Source organism: Chiroxiphia lanceolata, chromosome 33 (assembly GCF_009829145.1).
Source record: "Chiroxiphia lanceolata isolate bChiLan1 chromosome 33, bChiLan1.pri, whole genome shotgun sequence".
In the NCBI taxonomy this organism is placed as follows: domain Eukaryota; kingdom Metazoa; phylum Chordata; class Aves; order Passeriformes; family Pipridae; genus Chiroxiphia; species Chiroxiphia lanceolata.
This window is the reverse complement of record NC_045669.1, coordinates 607,490-628,224: the sequence shown is the minus strand read 5'-3', so window position 1 is coordinate 628,224 and position 20,735 is coordinate 607,490. Positions and strand designations below refer to the sequence as shown.

The window sequence follows — 20,735 nt, the reverse complement described above, 5'->3', positions numbered from 1 at the left end:
ATATATTTATTTATACAAATAAATACTATACAAACTAAAGGCAACTATATATATATATATATATTACATTACTATCAGTCAGTCCTTTCAAGCCCCTGCTTTAACTTTAGTCCAGGAGCAGCCTTTAAGGTTGATATGTAACACAGTCTTTTGCTGTGGGAGTGTTCTGGGCTCCTGAACGCTCCCCCCTCACCAAGTTCAAGCAGTTGTTTGTTGCAGTCTCTCCTCACAAAGTCCAAGAAGATAGCTTTGAGTCCTTGCTCTTCTGCTGCTGGTGATTTCTCCCTCTCGGGGTCTCACCTCGGTTCGTAGGCTGCTGCAGTGTAGCTTATCAAGCGCCTGTGTCCTGGAATCTTCATTCCTCCACATCAGTTCTCAGCTGCTCTCAGTCAGCTTCAGCAGGCAACTCTCGAGCTCTTGGCTCGCCTCCAATTTCGCCTGGGATTCTCCCCCCGAGCACCGGGCCTACTTCCACGGCCCAGTCTCTTGGCTCAGCTTCAAGTTGAGCCTCTCCTCCACTTACAGTGGAGGGAAAGGAAAAGCCCCCCTCTACAGCTTCACTGCAGAAAAGAAGGGGGAAGAGGGCTTGGCTGCAAAGCCTGCCTCTCTCCTCTTACCTCAGGTGCTGTGAATCTCTTCCTTCACAGCACACACTCCAAATCTCCAAATGCTGACTCTAACTCTAGCCAAAGACTGAGTTGGGGGGTCGCAGGGCTCCCCTCTCCCTCCCGGAGGGGAAGAGAGGGAGCCCAGCCACCCCCTGGCCTTCTCCACCTACACACAGCAGACACCAACAGCAAAACAACCAAGACAGAACTGCCAACAGCTTCCAGTGCTGTGATATATGATTTTGAGCAGAAGCGAACAACATGAGTGGTGATTTGCTCTCCAGGGAACACTGCCCTGGCACCCAATCACCTCTGAGCCCTCCCAGCCTCTCAGGGGGGGGCCAATCTCAACCTATGACAGTTCCTTAAGACCCTTCCCTTCCTCAGACCTGTCTTCCTTTCTCTTTAGAGTTCCAGCAGTAACACCACAGCAGCACCATTATGGCATTATTGGTGTCTTTTTCAAGTTGAGGTTGTTTTAGCAGGCAGTCTTTTTGCCAGTCTCTACTCTCCTCATCCCATGGGTGACAGAAAAGATGAATCTCGTACCCTTTCCTGTTTGAATAAGGAGAGACCTCTCGGAGAAGAGAGTTGGATTCTGTGAATCCAAAATAAGAGGGCTCTTTCTTGGCTTCTGTTTTGGCAGCGGGTCTGAGGGTTGAGCTTTCCTTGAGAAGGCCAGGGTAGCCCAGAGTTCTTATGGAGGTGACACTCGCTGCTCCTTGCACTTGGTGTGATTTCTTAGAAACAGGCCCTGTGAACAAACTCAGATCAAAGGATGTGCTGTTTTTGGATGCTCTTAATGCACCTTCTGTGATGAATCTAAATGTCTCAAAAGAAATACATGACTATGAGTTTGTCAACAGTAATATCTGGCACACCGAGTTTCCTCCAAAGTCTGATTAGCTCCACATCTAATACAATATAAATTCAAATTCCAATCTACTCTTATTTCTTGGGTAGGCTGAGGTCCAAGAATATATTTCAAACAATTATTACATAAAGCACACACATACAACGAACAATTACAAAATGGACAGATTCTAATTCTAGGTTTCAGGCTATGTGGGGTATTCACAGTCAACCTCTCAGACCCCCTCCCCATAAAAACCTTAACAAGATGTCTCTGTGGCTGGTTCAGAATGAACAGACACTTCAGAAGCTCAATTTTGCTTCCACACAAAAAGAGAAAACACAAAATTATCAAAGCAACATAAAACAAACAGAATGCTATAACTGCCACCTTCCAAGAATACACAATACTATAGGCACCTCAAACCACAAACAAAAGAACAACCAAAAGGAAACTTAGACACCTTGTTTCCCTCCAAAGAAACAATATTTGGCCAAATACAAACAAAACTGGAACATACCTACCCGAAGGGGATATTCCCCAGGAAGAGCGTCCTCTCCCCTCCCAGCGAGATGGCGTCCCATCCTCGTCTTATGGGATTCCAAAACCAAAATCTGAAAAATCCAGTTTAAAGAACTGCTCAGAGACTTTTGGCTCTTTTGAGCAGCAAAGGTATTTATCTGCTGACATAGGGAGCAAGCGTGGTTCGCACCACAGAGAACTTGCTCAAAGGCTTCACACAAAATCAGAGATTTTTATGCATTTTTCATGTATGATTAAATGCATATTCATATGATTACAACATCTATCTACACATATGAATAACAGGCGGAGTGTAGGCAGAGCTCAGGCGGAGCTTGGGGCGGTGCTTCTCTGGGAACTCAGTTCTGATAGGGGTTTAGGCCTTCCTCCCATGAGTCTGGGGTCTTTCCTCCTCTTCATCAGCCTTGAACTCTTTACCTTTCCATTGTTCTTGACCAGCTCAGTGAAACTTGGAGAAAACCCTGCCTCCAGGCCTATTTCTGCTATTCAAATTTCTACCTTATCTTCCTGTATCCTAATTTATTACCTCTGGGCCTATTGAATATTGCCTCTAGCATTCTTCTAAGTTTTGGTCCGGTAAGCAGAACAGAACTAACTGTGGTGACACAGACCCATTAGATGTTAGGGGGCTTTTTAGGAGGCCCAGATCTCAGTTAACACCTTTGGGCTGAGCTTCTTGTTTCACCTGGGGCCCCTCAGACACTTCAAGACTTGATGTCAACAAAGGGGAGTCTGTGACACTGAGGAGCCTCAGGGACCCATAGGCGCCCTGTGACACTGGGGCACCTCGTGGTTATCGGTCTCTTCCGACAGTTCTGTGCAACCACAGAGAGGCAAAACAACAGACCCTGAGCATGTTGATCCAAACTATTCCCATCTCACCTGAAGATGTCCCTGCTAACAGAGGGACATCTGCTGTGTGTTTCCTCTGCTCTCTGGGCACTTGCATCCTTTGAGAGCTGCCCATCACTGCGGTAGCCAAGAGCACAGGGCGGGGGATCTCCTGGAGGGGGAGCAGAGACATCTTTCACTGGATCAGGTTGCTCAGAGCTCCATCTAAGCAGGCCTTGAATGTTTACAGGGTTGGGGAGATGCCCAAAAAGGCGCAATGGAACTGTTTAGCGACAGAATTTTAGCCTTTAAAAAGCAAGGTATTTATTTAAGCAATGTTGGAAAGCAGCCAGCTCACGCTGGAAAAACTGCTCTGCCTTTTCAGTGAAAAGACAGGGTTATATATATTTTCTACGAGTGATTACAACATTTTCACATGCATATTCATATAATTGCAACATCTAGTTATAATATTCATAATAGGTGGAGTCTGGGTGGAGTTTGGGGTGGAGTCGTCTTTTTGGGGTGATATTCGGTGGTTGTTCCTCTTTCTTCAGGGGGAGGTCGTGTTTTCACTCTTCTTCCTCAGCTGAACTTTTCAACTTTCTGGATTTTTGCTGACTCTATGGTGAATTTTGCAAGACTTTTGGACTCAAGCCCCTATTTCGTCCCTTATCTTTATTTATGTAGGTGTGTGAGCATTCTTTTAGTGTACAGTACCATGTAATCCTTAAGCTCTGGTTTCTGTCTCTAGCTAAGCAGTACATTCTAGCTAAGCATTACATTCTTCTGAGTAGGAGATTCTCCAGATTAATACTTAGAGTTAACTCTTTTAGGCCTTAACTCCATTTCAGGCGAATCCACTACCTCCCTGAAAATGTGTTCCTGTGCTTCATTCTCACAACAAAACATTTCTTCCCTCTCTCTAGTTTGAATCTCCTCTCTTTTAGTTTAACTCCCACACCCCCTGTCCTATTGTTACAGAGCCTACTGAACCCTTTGCCCACATGTCTCTAAAAAGCTGCCTTGAAGTACTGGAAGGCCCCAAGGAGGTCTCCCCACAGCCTTTTCTTCTGCAGGCTGAAGAGCCCCCACTCTCTCAGCCTGTCTCCATCAGAGAGGTGCTGCAGCCCTCTGATCCCCTTCGTGACCTCCTCTGGAAGTGCCCCAAGAGGTGCTTGTCTTTGCTGTGCTGAGGAGCCCATGGAGCTGCAGGAGATGCCAGGGCTCGCAGGGGAATCCCCCAAGCCCTTGCCGTTGTGGGTGGGTGCGTTGCAGACAGCCAGAGGAGCCCAGAGCTGGAGGCAGCACTGCAGGTGGGGTCTCAGCTGAGCAGAGCAGAGGGGCAGAACCCCCTCCCCTGCTGCCCACCCAGGACATGGGGGGGGCTGTGGGCTGTGAACTTCCATTGCTGCCTCACATCCTGCTTTTCATCCCCCACTGTTCCCATGGCCTTGGATGCAGGGCTGCTCTCCATCCCTTCAGCCCCGAGCCTGTCCCTTGAGATCTGGGGGCATTTGGCACCCACTGGCTCCTTTGATCCCCTTTCCCATCCCTCACAGAGCACAGGGAAGGACTGAGGGGCCTTGGCTGATTGTTCCTGATCCTCCCCTGCCCCGACACCAAGCTGTGCTCCTTGGGGACGGTGCTTGGACAGCCCCAGTCAGACCCTGTTTCCCGCTGTGCCCCCAAACCACCGAGTGCCCCAGGGGACGTGGGAACACACATGGACACAGGAAGGCACCCGTGGATGTGGGAACACAGACACACAGACAGACACAGAGCATTTGTTTTGCTGCAGGGGTTTATTGATTATTGCAGGGAAATTGCCAGGGCACCCAGGGGATCAGGGGGGTCCTCCAGGGATGATCATCTCCTCATGCCGCTGGAGGGGGACAGGACACGGGTGTCACCACCACTTCCAGTCCTGAAAGACAGAGCCCCAAACCTCACCCCCGGTGTCCACAGGGACGTGGCAGGGGCCTTGTCCCCACCCCGTCTGTCTGCAGGGAGCTGGGGCAGGAGAAGGGAATTGGATCCTGAGATCCATGTGGCCCCCAGAGCCCCTGAGCCCGGGATGCTCTGACACCTCCCCGAGCCCCTCCCTGCCCTCCCGCTGACTCTGGGGGTCTGCAGAGCCCCCAGTGCAAGGCAAGGCTTGGGGGCAGCTCTGTCCAGCTGCCCCGGGACACGGAGCAGGGACAGCCCCCTGCGTGTCCCTCTGCTGTCCCCAAGCTCTGCCCACTGCAGAGGGCTCAGGGACCACCCAGGACCCTGCCAGGCTCCTTTGGGGGGCTGAGGACACTCCCATATTTCTCACCTGGACATGCAGAGAGGCAGCCAAGCGTCACTCACTCAGCACTGGCACTGGGTCATCCACGGGCTACTGAGGACAAAGGCAGGGTTAGAGACACACTGGATGTACTGGGACACACTGGAATGTACTGGGGCACACTGGGGTGGACTGGGGCACACTGAGATGCCGGGGAGGGTCGTGGCCATGAGAGGGGAGGGTCTGGGCCCAGCAGAACTCGGGGTACCCACCTCAGACCTCTTCACTCGATGGACATCCATGCCTCCCTGGAGAGAGAGCGTGAGGTATCACTGGTCACTGGGGTGTCCCCAGGCACAGGAGGGATGGGGGGACTACATTTCCCTCCATTTCCCACACTAGGGACATCTCAACTCCAGGACTTACCCCGACACATCCACCTCCTCCTTGTCCCGCGATTGGCTGGGGAAGGAGAGTAAAGGTTTAAGCAGGATTGGCCCCTGTGGGGCTGGGGGAGGGACACGGGTGTCCCCAGCCCCCCCAGCCGATGGTTGGCCCAGTCTGAGGGGGAAAATCCCTTCTGCTCCCCCCAGCCCCACTGCACCCAGTTTCCCCTGGGATCCCTGTTCCTGCAGGGCCCAGGGTGGGGATGGAGACAAGGAGAGCCAGGGGAATTCAGGGCCTGCAGGGAGGGGGGGGGAGGAGGAGGGCATCCAAAGAGGGTGAAGTGGGGGGAATTGTGGATCCCAGAGGATGGGCATTGGGGTGTGGAAGGGATGGGACTGTGGGGGATGCGGGTGAGGAGGAAGGGATTCCAGTGGAGGGGACCCAGGGAATGAAGCAGGGCAGGGGTGGGGGCAGGAGAAATGGGGAAGGGGAGAAAACCAAAAGGGATTGGGAGGAGGTCTGGGACTGGGGGGTCAAGGAAGGGGATTTCTGGACACAAGTGTCATGGGCAATGGGAAAGGGGAAGGATTAGAGGAGAAAGAGGGGAAGAAATAATGTGGGAATGATGCCCTGTTTGTGTGTGGTGGGGTGGACTGGGGTGTGAGGGAATAGAGTGGGGGCCCTGAGGAAGGGGCCTCCCCAGTGCACACTGGGGTGGACTGGGGAGCACTGGGATGCTCTGGAGGGTGGTGGCCACCAGAGGGGAGGGTCTGGGCCCAGCACAAGCCCTGGTACCCACCGGACCGCCGATCACGCCTGCCTGTAGAGAGACAAGGAGACGTCACTGGTCACTGGGGTGTCCCCAATGCCAGGAGGGGATGGGGGCCCAAAGTGTCCCCCAGTTCCCACACTGGGTCCCCCAACTCCCGGACTTACCTCCCCACATTGGACACCGCTGGCCTGAACGGGCTGCAGGAGGAGAGCAAAGGCTTGGTTGGGGTTGGCCTTGTGGGGCTGGGGGGCACACGGGTGTCCCCACCCCCTCCAGCCCCGGCTGCCCCCCGGGCTGAGCGGGGCTCTGTGGGATTGCGGCTCCCAGGCAAGTTGGGGATACCAGTGCAGGGGGAAAGGCAAGGGATCAAGGGCAAAGCCTGGAGGAAAGGCCCTGGGAATGGGCCATGGCAGGGCATTTCCCAGTTGGTGCCACTTCAGCCTGGCCAGGCCTTGTCCCACTTGAGCCCAGTGTGGAGCTTGGGCTTGTTTGTTCTCCTTGGACTCAAGTGGGGCTTGGCCCAGTTCCACCCAGTTTGGGTTGGGCCTTTGCCTTGGCTGGGAAAGAGAGGAGATGGTGGGGAGATGGCCCAAGGGACCAAGAGGATGGGATGGGGAGGCCCAGTAAGGTGGGATTTGAAGGCAGAAAGAGCAGGAAGCGTTGGGACTGTGCCAGGACGGAGCCAGGTGCAAGCATCCTGTGAGGAAGCAGAGCTGCAGCAGCAGGAGTTGAATTGTGGGAGAGAGGGAATTGTGGCTGGAAGAAAGTGGCCTGGCCCGGGGCTGGGGGTGCTGGGGAGTGCTGGGGGAGGCCCTGGATTTTGAAGGGGCCCATCCCTGAGCCCATGGCCATGGCATGGGGGCCTCACCTTGGCATCTACCGGGGGTGATGGTGAAGAGCAGGGCCACGCTGAGCACAGCGACCTTCATCTTCCTCTGGGCCTGGGCAGCGCTGGCTGAGGCTGCACAAGGGCAGGAGCACATTTATCCCTGCCGGGACTCCTCCCTGCCCCCTCCCCGAGAGCCCCCGGGGCAAAGCCCGGCTGGGCACAGCCCCCAGACCTGGCCACAAGCCCAGCCCTGGCACAGAGTCCATCCCGCCTGCGGCACCCATCCAGCCACCTTCCCTGGCATCCCTCCAGCTTCCTGCAAGGGGCAGCTGCCCCTGGAAGGGCCCAGGCCCCTGGGGGTGCCAAGGGGGTGGGCAGGGAGCTGAAAGCAGCTGCATACCCTGTGGGGACAATCCCACAACAACACAATCCATCCTCCAACAGCCCCCAAAGCCTGATCTACTCATGTCGTCCTGCCCATCCCTTGCCAGAGCTTTCCCTCTGGGACACCCCAGAGCTCAGCCCAACCCCAAACCCGGTGTGTCTGAGCACCATTGTCCCTGTTCCCACTCCAACCCCTTGGCTGAATGCAGGGCTGGCACTGACCCCCTTCTTGGGGCACCAGGGCCCCGGGATCAGGGAAACAGGGAACTGGGAGATAAAGGGGCTGACGGGCAATGGGCACAGCCGGGTGACTGGGATCTCCAGTCTGGGCAGGCACTGGGGAACACTGGGCAATGCTGGCCCTGGCAGACAAGGGCTGGGCCCAGGGAAGGGCTGGGCCCAGGGAAGTGCTGGGGTGGTGGCAGTGCCCGGCTCCAGCCCATTTGCGGGCACTGCAGCCCCCAAGTGGTGCAGGCCCAGCCACGCCCTCCCCGAGCAGAGCCCAGAGGGGCAGATGCCCTTTGCTGGCCCTGCCCCTGTCCCAGCTGGGCACACCGTGTCCTCCCGCATCAGCCGGGCCCCGCTCTGCTGAGCTGGCCCTGGCAGGGGTTACCAGGGACTGGCCCAGGCAGGGCTCTGGCTCCACACTGGGCTGGCCCTGGGACACAGCTGCCCCAGTGCCCCTGTCCCCAGGGATGGCCCTGCCCTGCCCTGGGCCCAGCGCCGTCCCTCAACAGGATGGCACCTTCCCGCCCCACTCTCCTTCCCTCCCCACCCGCCTCAGAGGCCCCTCTGTGTTGGGACCCCCGTGGGCAGAGATCAAGGACAGGCACTGAGCGGGGGCTCCCGGCACCTGACACAGCCTCAGTTCTCCACTCACCTTTGGCCACATTTCCGCAACACCTTCCATCCTTACGGGCCCCTGACCAGACACAAGAGACCATTGTGGGGCAGCTAGGAAAACATCTCAGGTCAGTGACTTGACTATTTGCCTTGGATTTTCCCGAGGAGCTGGCAGTGACCTGGAAGATTTTCTTTGTGCTTGTTTCTGCTTCGTGCCTCAGTTGTTGGATAACTGAGGAACGTTGACAGAGGAGGGGCCCAGGGGAGGTGAAACCGCTCAAGAAGGAGGCATTTACAGCCCCTATACCACCAAAGGTCCCACTCTGGATCATCCAAATTGTGGGCGCAGCAGCTCATTGGAAGAGGGGAATGTCCCCAGTTTGGTGTTTGAGAGAGAGATGGATGAGAGACGTGACCAGGGTGCCTGAGGTGCAGGTGATCCCACCTGGACTGTCTCCTTCCTTCCCTCTGAGCAGGGTTGGGAGCCCCTGGGGAAATGCCTCTTGTTGCTGCAGTCCCTTCTGTGAGATTTTTCCCACCCTCTGGTTTCAAACGGATTTGGGGCCTGGCCGTTCTCCTCAGGCCGTGTCCCGCAGGGAGGTGTTGTGGTGACTCACTGAGGGAAAGGGGAGGAGAAAAGGGAGGCCGTGTTCTCCCCGCATTTACGTCTCCCTTCCCAAGTTCCTGGTGCCCTCGGCTTCCCAGAGTCCCTCAGCAGCTGTACAAGGAGGGGACCAGATTTAGCAGGAGGTCTCTGTCCTGTTGTTCTGGTTTTGACTGGGATAATGGACTGGTTTACAGTCACTGCCCAGGACAGGGTCTTGCCTTGTCTCAGCACGGAATGATGGACTCGTTTAGGTGGGAAGGGACCTTAAAGCTCATCTTGTGCCACCCCCTGGCATGGACAGGGACACCTCCTACTAGCCCAGGTTACTCCAAGCCCCGTCCATCCTGGCCTTGGACACTTCCAGGCATGGGGCAGCCACAGCTTCTCAGGGTAACTTCTGCCAGGGCCTCCCCCCTCATAGGGAAAACTTTCTTCCCAGTATCCCTCTAAGCCTGCCCTCTGTCAGTGGGAAGCCATTCCCCCTTCTCCCATCACTACAGGTCCTTGTCCAAAATCCCTCTGCAGCTCTCTGGGAGCCCCTCGAGGCACTGGAAGGGGCTCTAAGGCCTCTCTGGAACCTTCTCTTCTTCAGGCTGAACAATCCCAATTTTCCCCAGAGCAGAGGGGCTCCAACCCTCAGAGTATCTTTGTGGCCTCCTCTGGATCCACTCCAACAGGTCCATTCCTCCTGATCTGGGCCCCCAGAGCTGGAGGCAGCACTGCAGGTGGGGTCTCACCTGAGGGCAGCAGAGGGGCACATTCCCCTCCTCCCCTGCCCCTGGCATGAGCCCCGCACACGGGGGGTTTCCGGGCTGGCTCGTGTCCCATTTGTCACCCACCAGCACCCCCAGAGCCCTCTCCCAGCAGGTTCTTCCATCCCTTCCTCCCCCAGCCTGCACCGATCCCGGGGGTTGCCCTGACCCGGCTGCACCACCTTGGTCTTGTCCAACCTCAGCAGATTCCCGTGTGTGCCGGGAAACGGGGGGAAGGGGAATTCACCCGACTCTTGGAGATTTGTTTGTCTGGTGGTGCCCCAGGCAAAAACAAAACCCTGTCAGTCCCATCTAGTCTGTCCCATATTCCACCCAGGAACCCTCCACCAAACAGATCCACCAGGTGGGGGGAATGCCAGTGCCCTTTTTTGGGCACTGACACATCACATCAAGAGGGAAAACCTCTCAGTGGATATTTCCACAAGTTACTCCGACATCAACAAAACTGGCAGCACTTTCATAAAGGACTCCCTCCAACAGTCTGTGGAATAACACTCTTTATTAATACAAATTGGCACAGCTTAAAGGTTCCTGGTGGTCAGGGACAGGGTCTGGCTGCAAAAACACACTTCAAACAATGTCAAAATTGTTGTTAAAGCAAAGCAAAGCACAACCTCTAAACCAAACCAATCCACAAATACATTAGGAAGCAAAAGCCAGCTCTAGTCCTTCCAAGCAGTGACTAGCACGCAAAGCTGACACTTCCCACCGAGCACAGGTGTCCCTGAGGGGGAGGAAAGCAGGTTCAACCACTCCGTTGATCCCAGCAGGTTCAATGGAAATCTCCCTCCAATTCTTTCCCCATTTGCAACTCTCTTTTATGGTATTACTTCAGGTTTAGGAGGAGTTTGAGGGTTTCTAATGAGAAGTGTTACAACTGTTTCTGGGTGCCTGGGGAGCTTTGTGGGGCATTGTGACCTTATCCCAGCTGGGAAGCAGCAGCTGGAGTCTCTTTGCTGTCCGGGAAGCAGCAGCTGGTTTTCCTCTCTAATTCCTATTCTATGTTGACTTTTAGCCTTATCTCTCTCTCCACACTCTGGGAGCATTTCTCTGGCTTGTCCAGGTCCCCCTGGATGCCATCCCATGCCTCAGGTATGTCATCTGGACCGCTCAGCTCAGTGTCATGGGCTCAGGGTGCCCTCCATCCCTTCGCCTACATCATTAAGGAAGATGTCGGATACAGGGGCCAGGAGTGAGGAATTGGAGGGTGTGGAGTCCAGCTGGGGATTCCTTGCTGGGGATAAGGGCACAGACAGCGGGATTGGGAAGGGGGCAGCAGTCCTCAGCCCCTGGAGGTGTCTCCTGCAGAGAGGGAAGGACAGGAATGGCTTTGAGAAAGATCTTGCAAACTCCCAGTGGAGGAGATGAGCAGGATGTGAGGGAATTCCCTGTGGTGGAGGCAATCACATCCCCTTGGGGTGCAGGGGCTGTAAATGCCCCCCATGAGTGGCTTCACTTCCCCTGGGCCCCTCCTCTGTCAATATTCCTCAATTATCCAATAAATGAGGCACGAAGTAGAAAGGGGCAAAAGGAAAATCTTCCAGGTCACTGCCGGCTCCTCGGGAAAATCCAAGGCAAATATTCAAGTCATTGACCTGAGATGTTTTCCCAGCTGCCCCACAATGGTCTCTTGTGTCTGGTCAGGGGCCCGTAAGGATGGAAGGTGTTGCGGAAATGTGGCCAAAGGTGAGTGGAGAATTGAGGCTGTGTCAGATGCTGGGAGCCCCCGCTCAGTGCCTGTCCTTGATCTCTGCCCACGGGGGTCCCAGCACAGAGGGGCCTCTGAGGCGGGTGGGGAGGGGGGGAGAGTGGGATGGGAAGGTGCCATCCTGCTGAGGGACAGCGCTGGGCCCAGGGCAGGGCAGGACCATCCCTGGGGACAGGGGCACTGGGGCAGCTGTGTCCCAGGGCCAGCCCAGTGTGGAGCCAGAGCCCTGCCTGGGCCAGTCCCTGGCAACCCCTGCCTGGGCCAGCTCAGCAGAGCGGGGCCCGGCTGATGCGGGAGGACACGGTGTGCCCAGCTGGGACAGGGGCAGGGCCAGCAAAGGGCATCTGCCCCTCTGGGCTCTGCTCGGGGAGGGCGTGGCTGGGCCTGCACCACTTGGGGGCTGCAGTGCCCGCAAATGGGCTGGAGCCGGGCACTGCCACCACCCCAGCACTTCCCTGGGCCCAGCCCTTCCCTGGGCCCAGCCCTTGTCTGCCAGGGCCAGCATTGCCCAGTGTTCCCCAGTGCCTGCCCAGACTGGAGATCCCAGTCACCTGACTGTACCCATTGCCCATCAGCCCCTTTATCTCCCAGCTCCCTGTTTCCCTGATCCCGGGGCCCTGGTGCCCCAAGAAGGGGTTCAGTGCCAGCCCCACGTTCAGCCAAGGGGTTGGAGTGGGAACAGGGACAATGGTGCTCAGACACACCGGGTTTGGGGTTGGGCTGAGCTCTGGGGTGTCCCAGAGGGAAAGCTCTGGCAAGGGATGGGCAGGACGACATGAGTAGATCAGGCTTTGGGGGCTGTTGGAGGATGGATTGTGTTGTTGTGGGATTGTCCCCACAGGGTATGCAGCTGCTTTCAGCTCCCTGCCCACCCCCTTGGCACCCCCAGGGGCCTGGGCCCTTCCAGGGGCAGCTGCCCCTTGCAGGAAGCTGGAGGGATGCCAGGGAAGGTGGCTGGATGGGTGCCGCAGGCGGGATGGACTCTGTGCCAGGGCTGGGCTTGTGGCCAGGTCTGGGGGCTGTGCCCAGCCGGGCTTTGCCCCGGGGGCTCTCGGGGAGGGGGCAGGGAGGAGTCCCGGCAGGGATAAATGTGCTCCTGCCCTTGTGCAGCCTCAGCCAGCGCTGCCCAGGCCCAGAGGAAGATGAAGGTCGCTGTGCTCAGCGTGGCCCTGCTCTTCACCATCCTGCTGAACCCCCCGGCAGATGCCAAGGTGAGGCCCCCATGCCATGGCCATGGGCTCAGGGATGGGCCCCTTCAAAATCCAGGGCCTCCCCCAGCACTCCCCAGCACCCCCAGCCCCGGGCCAGGCCACTTTCTTCCAGCCACAATTCCCTCTCTCCCACAATTCAACTCCTGCTGCTGCAGCTCTGCTTCCTCACAGGATGCTTGCACCTGGCTCCGTCCTGGCACAGTCCCAACGCTTCCTGCTCTTTCTGCCTTCAAATCCCACCTTATTGGGCCTCCCCATCCCATCCTCTTGGTCCCCTGGGCCATCTCCCCACCATCTCCTCTCTTTCCCAGCCAAGGCAAAGGCCCAACCCAAACTGGGTGGAACTGGGCCAAGCCCCACTTGAGTCCAAGGAGAACAAACAAGCCCAAGCTCCACACTGGGCTCAAGTGGGACAAGGCCTGGCCAGGCTGAAGTGGCACCAACTGGGAAATGCCCTGCCATGGTCCATTCCCAGGGCCTTTCCTCCAGGCTTTGCCCTCAATGCTTTGCCTTTCCCCCTGCACTGGTGTCCCCAACTTGCCTGGGAGCCGCAATCCCACAGAGCCCCGCTCAGCCCGGGGGGCAGCCGGGGCTGGAGGGGGTGGGGACACCCATGTGCCCCCCAGCCCCACAAGGCCAACCCCAACCAAGCCTTTGCTCTCCTCCTGCAGCCCATTGAGGCCGACAGCGTCCAATGTGGGGAGGTAAGTCCGGGAGCTGGGGGACCCAGTGTGGGAACTGGGGGGCACTTTGGGCCCCCCATCCCCTCCTGGCACTGGGGACACCCCAGTGACCAGTGACGTCTCCTTGTCTCTCTACAGGCAGGCGTGATCGGCGGCCCGGTGGGTACCAGGGTTTGTGCTGGGCCCAGACCCTCCCCTCTGGTGGCCACCACCCTCCAGAGCATCCCAGTGCTCCCCAGTCCACCCCAGTGTGCACTGGGGAGGCCCCTTCCTCAGGGCCCCCACTCTATTCCCTCACACCCCAGTCCACCCCACCACACACACACAGGGCATCATTCCTACACCATTTCTTCCCTTCTTTCTCCTCTAATCCTTCCCCTTTCCCATTGCCCATGACACTCGTGTCCAGAAATCCCCTTCCTTGACCCCCCAGTCCCAAACCCCCTCCCAATCCCTTCCAGTTTTCCCCCTTTCCCCATTTCTCCTGCCCCCACCCCTGCCCTGCTTCATTCCCTGGGTCCCCTCCACTGGAATCCCTTCTTCCTCACCTGCGTCCCCCCACAGTCCCATCCCTTCCACACCCCAATGCCCATCCTGTGGGCACCCAAATTCCCACCACTTCACCCTCTTTGGGTCTCCTCCTCCATCCTGCCCTCCCTGCAGGACCTGAATTCCCCTGGCTCTCCTTGTCTCCATCCCCACCCTGGGCTCTGCAGGAACAGGGATCCCAGGGGAAACTGGGTGCAGTGGGGCTGGGGGGAGCAGAAGGGATTTTCCCCCTCAGACTGGGCCAACCATCGGCTGGGGGGGCTGGGGACACCCGTGTCCCTCCCCCAGCCCCACAGGGGCCAATCCTGCTTAAACCTTTGCTCTCCTTCCCCAGCCAATCTCGGGACAAGGAGGAGGTGGATGTGTCGGGGTAAGTCCTGGAGTTGAGATGTCCCCAGTGTGGGAAATGGGGGGAAATGTAGTCCCCCCATCCCTCCTGGGCCTGGGGACACCCCAGTGACCAGTGACACCTCACGTTCTCTCTCCAGGGAGGCATGGATGTCCATCGAGTGAAGAGGTCTGAGGTGGGTACCCCGAGTTCTGCTGGGCCCAGACCCTCCCCTCTCATGACCACGACCCTCCCCGGCATCCCAGTGTGCCCCAGTCCACCCCAGTGTGTCCCAGTACATCCCACTGTGTCCCAGTCCAGCTCAGTGTGTTCCATTCCACCCCAGTGTGCCCCACTATATTCCAGTGTGTCCCAGTACAGCCCTGTGTGCCCCAGTCCAGTCCAGTTTGTCCCAGTACATCCATGTGTGCCCCAGTTCAACCCAGTGTGTCTCTAACCCTGCCTTTGTCCTCAGTAGCCCGTGGATGACCCAGTGCCACTGTTGCGTGAGTGATGCTCGGCTGCCTCTCTGCATGTCCAGGTGAGAAATATCGGAGGGTCCTCAGCCCCCCAAAGGAGGTTGACAGGGCCCTGGGGGGTCCAGCAGAGGGACATGGAGGGGGCTGTCCCTGCTCCGTGTCCCGGGGCAGCTGGACAGAGCTGCCCCCAAGCCTTGCCTTGAACTGGGGGCTCTGCAGACCCCCAGGGTCACCGGGAGGGCAGGGAGGGGCTCGGGGAGGTGTCAGAGCATCCCGGGCTCAGGGGCTCTGAGGCCACATGGATCTCAGGATCCAATTCCCTTCTCCTGCCCCAGCTCCCTGCAGACAGACAGGGTGGGGACAAGCCCCCTTCCATGTCCCAGTGGACACCGGGGGTGACATTTGGGGCTCTGTCTTTCAGGACTGGAAGTGGTGGTGACACCCGTGTCCTGTCCCCCTCCAGCGGCATGAGGAGACCCCCCTGATCCCCTGGGTGCCCTGGCAATTTCCCTGCAATAATCAATAAACCCCTGCAGCAAAACAAATGCTCTGTGTCTGTCTGTGTTTATTCCCACATCCACGGGTGCCTTCCCATGTCCATGTGTGTTCCCACGTCCCCTGGGGCACCCGGTGGTTTGGGGGCACAGCGGGAAACAGGGTCTGACTGGGGCTGTCCAAGCACCGTCCCCAAGGAGCACAGCTTGGTGTCAGGGCAGGGGAGGGTCAGGGACAATCGACCAAAGCCCCTCAGTCCTTCCCTGTGCTCTGTGAGGGATGGGAAAGGGGATCAAAGGAGCCAGTGGGTGCCAAATGCCCCCAGATCTCAAGGGACAGGCTTGGGGCTGAAGGGATGGAGAGCAGCCCTGCATCCAAGGCCATGGGGATAGTGGGGGATGAAAAGCAGGGGAGGGGGTTCTGCCCCTCTGCTCCGCTCAGCTGAGACCCCTCCTGCAGTGCTGCCTCCAGCTCTGGGCTCCTCTGGCTGTCTGCAACGCACCCACCCGCAATGGCAGGGGCTTGGGGGATTCCCCTGCCAGCACTGGCATCTCCTGCAGCTCCATGGGCTCCTCAGCACAGCAAAGACACGCACCTCTTGGGGCACTTCTAGAGGAGGCCACGAAGGGGATCAGAGGGCTGCAGCACCTCTCTGATGGAGACAGGTTGAGAGAGTGGGGGCTCTTCAGCCTGCAGAAGAAAAGGCTGTGGGGAGACCTCCTTGGGGCCTTCCAGTACTTCAAGGCAGCTTTTTAGAGACATGTAGGGCCTGTCACAATAGAACAGGGGGGAGGGACTTAAATCAAAAGAGAGGAGGTTCAAACTAGAGAGAGGGAAGAAATATTTGATGATGAGAAGGAGACACTGGAACTCATTTGCAGGGAGGTGGTGGATGCCCCATCCCTGCAAACATTCAAGGCCAGGTTGGATGGGGCTCTGAGCAAGGTGATCTAGGAAAGATGTCTCTGCTCCCCCTCCAGGAGATCCCCCGCCCTGTGCTCTTGGCTACCGCAGTGATGGGCAGCTCTCAAAGGATGCAAGTGCCCAGAGAGCAGAGGAAACACACAGCAGATGTCCCTCTGTTAGCAGGGACATCTTCAGGTGAGATGGGAATAGTTTGGATCAACACGCTCAGGTTCCCCTGTTTTGCCTCTCTGTGGTTGCACAGAACTGTCAGAAGAGACCGATAACCACCAGGTGCCCCAGTGTCACAGGGTGCCTATGGGTCCCTGAGGCCCTGCATTGTCACAGGCTCCTCCTTGCCATCAAGAGGCCAGGAAGGGTCAGAGGTGCCCCAGGGCACCAGGAGGTCTCGCAGGTTCAAGGGGCAGCCTTGATTCCATGTGTCCCTGGAGTGTCCCAATGTCCCCGTGGCTCCAGGAGGCCCCGCTGTGCCACAGCATTGGGCCGATATCAAAGGACCCCAAAGCGATGTCACTGTGAACTCTTGAGGGCTGGAAGGAGCCGGGGAGACCCGAAGGCCAAAAAGAGCCGGGGAGAGCCGAAGGCCAAGCTGTGCCCTGGAGCCAGGCAGAGCTGAGAAACAAAAGGAGCCGGGAAGACCTGGCAACACCATCCCGCCCCGGCCCCGCATTTCAGGATCAAGAAATAGGTTTGTCAAAAAGCAGGTGGGGTGGTGGGAAGGGGCAGAGGCAGCAGAGCCCAGCGCAAAGCGAGCGGCTCCAGGCACGGCTTCTCCCGCCCGCCGGGAGAGCGCAGGGGCAGGAGCCCTTTGCCGGGTCTGGCTCCCGGCGCTGCCGGCGCTCGGCGGCTTTGGGGTTTGGCTTTGGGGTCTGACAGGAGGAATTATTGCTGTGGTGGTGGGTGGCAGAGGAGCTGAAGGACTGGGCATGAGGGGGATGCCTGTCCCCTCAAGGGACAAGTGCACAGACAGGGATCAGGTGTTCCCGCTGGGCTCACAGATCAGGTCTACCTGCTGGGCCCAGAGACCAGGTCTACCTGCTGAGCTCTGAGACCAGATCTACCTGCCAGGCCCAGAGACCAGGTCTACCCTCTGAGCTCAGACACCAGGTCTACCCAGCGGCACCCAGGGAAGGGAGGGAGGATCATCATGCTCCGTTCCATCACTGTCACCAGGTTCAGTCACAGGGCACAGACAGCAGGTGTAGTGGGTTGGCCCTGCCTGGACACCAGGGACCCCCTAAAGCCACTCTCACTCCCCTCTGCAACTGGACAGAGGAAATTAAAAAAACAACCAAGGATTCATGAGCCAAGAGCTGGCAGAGGTCACTTCCTGATCACCTTCACGGGCAAAACAGACTCCAAGGGGGGATATGAACTGATGCCGAAAACCCCTGGAATAACAGAACTGCTCAGAGACTTTGCATCTTTAACCAGCAAGGTATTTGTTTCTTCAACGTTAGGAGCAAGGCAGTTCTTGCTGGACAAACTGATCTGATGTAACTCACTCAGACCAACGCTCGTGGGGAGTTCTCTTTCCCTCAATCTCGAGGAGTGACCTTGGAGGGCGTCCCCAGCCAAGGGAGGAATCTCCACACACCCCCCAGGGAGGCTTTTGTCAGGAAGAACCCGACTGCATGAGAGAGGACTGGACCTTTTATAGGATAAAGTGACTGAGTGCCAGGCCCGCCTTTCCAGGCCAGCTCTCAGCTTATCTGTCAACTCAGACTTCAACCAGCAGGGTGTGTGTTCAACGTTGGACCAACCAGGATGGTTTTAGCAGAGTTAACATTGAGACAACGCCCTGGCTCCAGCAGTTGATCTTGCATGACAGCTTGATTATGAGCTTGATTGGACCTTGGGTCTGGCCAGGCTGGGACTATCCTGCCACAGTCCACCAGCCAGGGGTCTTCCCAAAGTGGGTCACTGGGAATGTGGGTCACCAAGTCTGTTCCCAAGGTGGGTCACTGGGAATGTGGGTCACCAAGCCTGTTCCCAAGGTGGGTGTACAAGTTTCGAGCTGGCTTCCCGCCAAGTCCCCCGAAACTCGACAACAAGGACCCGCCTCCCAGAGAGGGAAAAAGGGAAAAAAAAAAACCAAGCAGCCAAAGCTATAGCAAAAATATATATATATATATATATATATACTTTACATATGAGACAGATACACAAAAGGAGAATACCACACACCAGGAGGGGGTGGGGGGGGAGAGGGGGGGAAAGGGAGAAGGACAAAAAGGGGCAAGGACCGAACAAGTCAAACGGCCAGCCGAAGGCAAACTAGCAAAAATCTCACCACTTCCCTTCGAACAGGCAGGATGGCCAGACACGGTCCTCGGCTCTCCCCTCACACGTGGCAGATAACAGCAGTCACTATAGGCCTCGGCTCCAGATAAGCCCGACCGAAACAGGGACCCACCGTTCTCGAACCTCGCCGGAGAGGAAGAGAGCGAGATCCTCACCACTTCCCTTCGAACAGGCAGGATGGCCAGACACGGTCCTCGGCTCTCCCCTCACACGTGGCAGATAACAGCAGTCACTATAGGCCTCGGCTCCAGATAAGCCCGACCGAAACAGGGACCCACCGTTCTCGAACCTCGCCGGAGAGGAAGAGAGCGAGATCCCTCCCGCTGGCTTTATTTATACCTCAAGTTACGCAAAGGAATAGCATGGAATACTTCCGTGATCACTTTTCTAGTTCCTTCCTGGCTACAAGTTGGTCTCCAGGAAGGCCTAGAGTGAAACCATCACAGTGGGTCACTGGGAATGTGGGTCACCAAGCCTGTTCCCAAGGTGGGTCACTGGGAATGTGGGTCACCAAGTCTGTTCCCAAGGTGGGTCCTCCGACAGGTGACGGAGTTGGAGCAGTGGCTGAAGCTCTTCCCGCAGTCGGGGCACTCATAGGGCTTCCCTTACTGGTGGGTCCGTTGGTGTTTGATCAAGGCAGAGCTGTGGGTGAAGCTCTTCCCACACTCCCCACACTTGTAGGGCTTCTCCCCGCTGTGGATGCGGCGGTGGCTGACGAGGATGGAGTTGCGTTTGAAGCCCTTCCCACAGTCGGTGCAGCGGAAGGGCCTCTCATCCATGTGCGTCTGCTGGTGCTTGAGGAGATCCAAGCTGCTCCGAGACCTCTTCCCACACTCGAGACATTGATAGGGCCATTCCTCAGTGTGGGTCTGCTGGTGCTGGGTCAGGTGGGAGCTGACGTGGAAGCTCTTCCCACACTCTCCACACTTGTAGGGTTTCTCCCCCCGTGTGCACCCGCTGGTGGGTGACGAGTTGAGAATTGTAGGTGAAGCTTTTCTTGCATTCCCCACATTTGTAGGGCTGAGGTCCCCGTTCCCCAGTGTGGATCTGCTGGTGGTGGATCAGGAGGGAGCTGACGGTGAAGCCCTTCCCGCATTCCAAGCACTTGTAGGGCCGTTCCCCCGTGTGCACCCGGCGGTGGGCAAAGAGGTGGGAGCCATAGATGAAGGTCTTCCCACATTCCTCACACTCGTAGGGCCGTTCCCCTGTGTGGACACACTGGTGGGCGAGGAGGTTGGAGCTGCTGCAGAAGCTCTTCCCACAGCTGGGGCACTTGTAGGGCTTCTCCACACCAGTGATGCGCTCCTGCACCACCAGCTTGGAGCTCAGGTTCAAGTTCTTCCCAGATTCAAAGCACTTGTTGGGTTTCTCCTTGGTGTGAAGTTGCTGCTGCACCACCAGCTCGGAGCTCCGACTCAAGCTCCGGTCGCCTTCCCAGCACAGGTTGGCTCTTTCCTCCTCAGAGCACCCTGGGCTGGCTTTGGAGCCCCTCCTCCGGGGGGATCTCCAGGGCTTTTCCTTCCCGTTGCCTTCCTGCGCCGTCGAACCCTTCAAAACGGCCTCTCCCACCAGGCTCTGCCGGGGGGATTTGTCCTCCGTGCCCTCCGTCCTCAGCTCGGGGCCTGGGGCAGGAAGGAAGGACAGGGAGGGGATTTGCCTCCGGCCCAGAGGGAAGGGGGAGGAGAAGGAAGATGGAGAGGAAGGAATATGAAGGGAAAGAACAAGAAGAAAAAGAAACAAGGAGAGGAAGGAAGGAAGAAGAAGGTCCAGAACTGGACACAGCACTTGAGGTGTGGTCTCAACAGTGCCAAGTACAGGGGAAGAACCACTGTCCTGGTCCTGCTGGCCATGTTGGTCCTGAGAGAAGGAAGGAGCAAGGAGACAAGGAATGATGGAAAGGAAGGAGAAAACGGAACACAAAGAAAAAGGAGAGAAAGGAAGGAGAAGGAAGAAGGAGAAAGAGGAAAAAACATAAGGAGGAAGGAGAGGGAGGAACAAGAAGGAAGAAGGAAGGAAAAGGAACAAGGAGTGGAAGGAAGAAGGACAGGGAGGGGATTTGCCTCCGGCCCAGAGGGAAGGCCAAGGACATCCCCCCAAATCCGGCCCCGGCAGGACGGCGGCGGCAGCGGGGTTGTCCTGCAGCCGGGGGCGATGCTGGGCTGGGAGATACAGGACAAGACAGGGCAAAGGGGCACTGACTTCCTCCTCACCTGCCCGGGGGGCCCCTGGCATCTTCCTCTTCCTCACAGCCTACTTCATCTAGCCAAGCTTTGGGAAAGAGAAATCCTGATGGGGGGGGAAAAACAAGGGGTAAGTGCATTGGGTTGGGGGTTCCTCCTGCCCAAGTCCATC

General features: G+C 57.3%; 2 long non-coding RNA genes across 2 annotated transcripts; both read right to left on the bottom strand.

The window, feature by feature from the left end:
• Window positions 1-669: 669 nt before the first annotated feature.
• LOC116779955 lies at window positions 670-19,661 on the bottom strand. Its single transcript, XR_004354267.1, has 3 exons — window positions 19,300-19,661; window positions 13,647-13,658; window positions 670-680 (listed from the first exon to the last, which is right to left on the bottom strand). It is a non-coding gene; the product is annotated as an uncharacterized LOC116779955 (long non-coding RNA).
• Window positions 5,533-6,742, bottom strand: LOC116779949. The gene is made up of 3 exons (XR_004354260.1): window positions 6,431-6,742; window positions 6,294-6,314; window positions 5,533-5,569 (listed from the first exon to the last, which is right to left on the bottom strand). It is a non-coding gene; the product is annotated as an uncharacterized LOC116779949 (long non-coding RNA).
• Window positions 19,662-20,735: the final 1,074 nt, after the last annotated feature.